Here is a 4,305-nt window from a genome sequence, read left to right as displayed (position 1 = left end):
GTCAGATCTTTGCCTTGTCTACCCGTTGTGTCATCCTACCTCCCATTATACATGTTAAACAGTTCTTTTACCTGCCAGTCTGACCCGTTTGTGCTCAGCAGCATTTGGGTCCACTCCAGTCTACTGCACCATGACACAAAGCACACGCCACTCAGATGTCCGTTGCTCTGGTTCAGTCCCATGGACTCCCCTCGCCTCCGGCCCCACGCTCATGAGGAGAGAGCGGCGATCCCTGATGCACTCCAGTTGTTGATCAGCAGTCATCTCTACCTGCTTCTGCTGCTCTCTCTCCCACAGCAGCACCAGTGGCGGCCCCAGAAAACTTGATAGGAGGGGCCAGTGAGAATGTTGGGGTGGCACCAAATTGGTCCCTGTGGTAAGTCTGGGAGCGGTTAGCTTGTAGCTTTGCTTTGCTCCTTCATCCTTTTTCATTACACACTAAATGCCTGCATCCAACACCTGAACTTCAAATGTGAGAAGCAGAAACGTTTCGGCAAAAAAATTCACAACTAATTGTACTTATCTGTTTTTATAGTTTTACATTTTGATTAGATATAATGTATAAAATGTTTAATGAAAATATATTGATTATTAGCTTATGTCTTGATCAAAGAAGATGAATATGTGGTGAAGAATGCCTTCGGCAACCTCTCGGTTATTAACCATGTGACTGATCTGTGAAATCACAATATTATGATTAATATGTTTTAATAAGTAATATGACTTAATCTAGCCACTAGACATGCTGATACACTAAAGGTAAATAATCACATGACACATTCCGGTCGCAAATCAGAACCAATCAGAACCTTCATGTGTGAAGCGTGGCAGAGTCTCTGTGGTGTTTATTTAATCTGTCAGCTGTGATTCGTCCAGAATCATAAACATCAAGATTAATAAAACAGAACGCCATTTTGAGGGCAGTATTCAGCCAGCTCTCAAGATCCTCTGATGTTCATCATTGCTAAGTGGAGTACGGACCGGCCATCTGTACTTTTTACTTTTAAACTGAGAACCATCAAGCTGGGAAAATCTGTCGTTGTTACCCACCAACAACGGTTCCTTCAGAATAAAAGCTGAACTGGCTGACCCAAAGGGGGGTCCCTTTGACACTATGAAACACCTGCCTCTTTTTACCTGGAGACTATCCAAGGACTGGTTTGTCGTGCTGAGGACGCTGTTTCATCGGCTCCAGTACCAGAGGAGGGTCCGTGGACCTGGCAGCCTGATCTGTACGGGAGTCTCACTGACGGGTATGTGGATGCGACAAATGGCCTCTCACGTGTTTTATGACCACGGTTCAAAAGTTGATCAGTTAGGAGCAAAACATCATCTCCCGCTCAGACTCGCTTCTCCAGAACGTAGGTTCTGAACCGACATTGCACCAACACACACTCCACCTCACATTCATTCCATCAGCATCCATCACTAGAGAGTTAGTCCTGTTAAACTGTTTAAAATCATTTAGATAATAAATTTTACTAAACGTTCTGAGGTCTCTCTCTCTTCTCTTGTCTCTCAGTTCATGCAAAGTGTTTAATTTAAATTTCCCTGTAATAAAAAGAACCACTCTTCTGATTTAAATAGCCCAGTTTCCAGAGATGGGGTCCATGCTAGATATGGACCTTTAATGTCTCTGGTCATTAATTAAATTGTAATTCTCTCTTTAACATCCATTACAGTGGTGAATGGGATTTATTACGAGAGGTGGTCTTCGCTGCGGGGCTGGTGGGAAAGCCAACTAAATTCCAGGGGTGGCCATGGACCCCCCTCTGGCTACACCTTGGGGGCGCCACTGCCTGGTTCACAATCTTGCACAAAGGTGCAACCTATTTTAGCAGCAGGTGCTTAAAGTGCAGCAGCAACCTAGAACACCTGAAGATTTCTTTACCAGAAGATGGAAATCAGTGTCCAAAATTTACAATAAAAAATTATAAAACAAATATTTAAGAATTGAATGAAAATCAAGTCAGTGAGAAAACTGATCAGACTAAAAATAAAAACAAGCAATATCCGAGTAAAATCTAATTTATATGGAGGTAAATATTAATGTTGTCATCAGTTTGAATTCATTACATCCTGAAACACAGAAATGATATAAAACGACTTAAAGTTTATTTATTTGAGTCCATCAGTTTTCAACAAATGAAAGCTTTTTCAGTGTTAGCTATCATGGATCAGAGGATGCTGAACACAAACACTGATGTGGACTCGCATTCCAACCACAAGGTGGTGCTGTTGTATTATATCCATGTTCTGGAAGCCCAAATATGGTAAAGGAGGAAGTCTGGGAGGTGACTCAGTCCTGTTTGCTGTAGTTTTTCCATCATTTATTTATTTTTATATGTCAGATATGAACGCATTTTACTGCAAAAGACTTAAAAAACTAGATGGTGGAGTGACGCAGATCAGCCCACCAATCAGATCTCAGAAAATAGTTTCGAAAGATTTACAAAAATCCTAATTCATCCATCCACCCACCATCCATCCATCCATCCATCCGTTCATCCATCCACCCATCATCCATCCATCCATCCATCCATCCATCCACCCATCATCCATCCATCCATCCGTTCATCCGTTCATCCACATCCATCCATCAATCCATCTATCATCCATCCATCCACCCATCATCCATCCATCCATCAATCCATCTATCATCCATCCATCCACCCATCATCCATCCATCCATCCATCATCCATCCATCCACCCATCATCTATCCACCCATCCATCCATCCACCCATCCATCCATCCATCCATCCATCCATCCATCCATCCATCCATCCATCCACCCTCCATCCATCCATCCATCCATCCATCCATCCATCCATCCATCATCCATCCATCCACCCATCATCCATCCATCCATCCACCCATCATCCATCCATCCGTTCATCCACCCACCCACCATCCATCCATCCATCCATCCATCCATCCATGCATCCAATCACCAATCCATCCATCCACCCATCATCCATCCATCCATCCATCCATCCATGCATCTACCCATCATCCAAGCAGCCACCCATCCAACCATTCATCCATCCATCCATCCATCCATCCATCCATCCATCCATCCACCCATCCATCCATCCATCCATCCATCCATCCATCCACCCTCCATCCATCCATCCATCCATCCATCCATCCATCATCCATCCATCCACCCATCATCCATCCATCCATCCACCCATCATCCATCCATCCGTTCATCCACCCACCCACCATCCATCCATCCATCCATCCATCCATCCATCCATCCATCCATCCATCCATCCATCCATGCATCCAATCACCAATCCATCCATCCACCCATCATCCATCCATCCATCCATCCATCCATCCATGCATCTACCCATCATCCAAGCAGCCACCCATCCAACCATTCATCCATCCATCCATCCACCCATCCATCCATCCACCCATCCATCCATCCATCCATCCATCCATCCATCCATCCACCCATCCATCCATCCACCCATAGGTTCACACAGGTTCACGTCACACAGTTTTACGAACCTTTATACTATTTTTCATGTTGAACTTAAAAGCTGGACTCATCAAACTGGTTCAAACCAAATCATTTTATATTTTATTTCATTTGTAAGTATTATCTCAAGTCGACAGGTACATCGCAGCCCACTGGCTCCTCAGAACTGTCTATGAACTATGGATGAGAGGGATGAGTGACATCAGAAAATCCTAAAACACGGAACAAACAGGGAAAAGCCAGATCCCAAACAGGTCAACACAACGCCTGTCCCGCTATCACCGCCACCTTTTTGTTGTCATCCAGGCCAGTGCTGTTGTGCACAAGGGAATGCTGGGAGCTTGGAGGACTCAGTGCATTGGACCTGAAAGACAGAAAGGATGGCAAGAAAGACAGGTGAAAAGTTCTAGGAGTGATCAAACCCATTTGATCTGTACAAATGCGTAATCTGGATTAAAACCACACGGGAGGTTCTATGCCCACATTCAGCTACGTTGCTCCTTCTATTGCTTCACATTCCCTACTTGTCCTAGGAAACGTGACGGATCTGACTTTCCGCTGACTAAAGGTTATTTGCCAAGAAGTGTCACAACAATAATAAAACCCAATCAACCGAACGCACACTAACTTCATTCATACCAGAAGAGATCGCCGAGGTTTGTGCTGGTGAATAACCAGAGAAGGTAAGTGATGGTCTTCCTTGATCGCCCACCTTTCCTCCGACAGACTGCTTAGTGATTCCTGCTGGGATGAAACCATGCCAGGAATCCAGCCCTGAGCCAACCTAGGTGGACTTTGATGCCTCAGGCTTGT

At 44.6% G+C, this 4,305-nt stretch overlaps 1 protein-coding gene across 1 annotated transcript in view; it reads right to left on the bottom strand.

The window, feature by feature from the left end:
* Window positions 1–3,571: 3,571 nt before the first annotated feature.
* LOC107395171 (uncharacterized) overlaps window positions 3,572–4,305 on the bottom strand; it is an 11,359-nt gene continuing 10,625 nt past the window's right edge. Inside the window, exon 3 of the mRNA XM_054735074.2 lies at window positions 3,572–3,856. The gene's annotated coding sequence lies outside the window, so the exon portion shown is untranslated. The remainder of the gene's footprint in view (window positions 3,857–4,305) is intronic.

The sequence above is a fragment of the Nothobranchius furzeri genome, chromosome 12 (genome assembly GCF_043380555.1).
Source record: "Nothobranchius furzeri strain GRZ-AD chromosome 12, NfurGRZ-RIMD1, whole genome shotgun sequence".
Taxonomy (NCBI): Eukaryota; Metazoa; Chordata; class Actinopteri; order Cyprinodontiformes; family Nothobranchiidae; genus Nothobranchius; species Nothobranchius furzeri.
The sequence above is the reverse complement of the archived record's forward strand: the minus strand, read 5'-3'. Positions and strand labels throughout refer to the sequence as shown.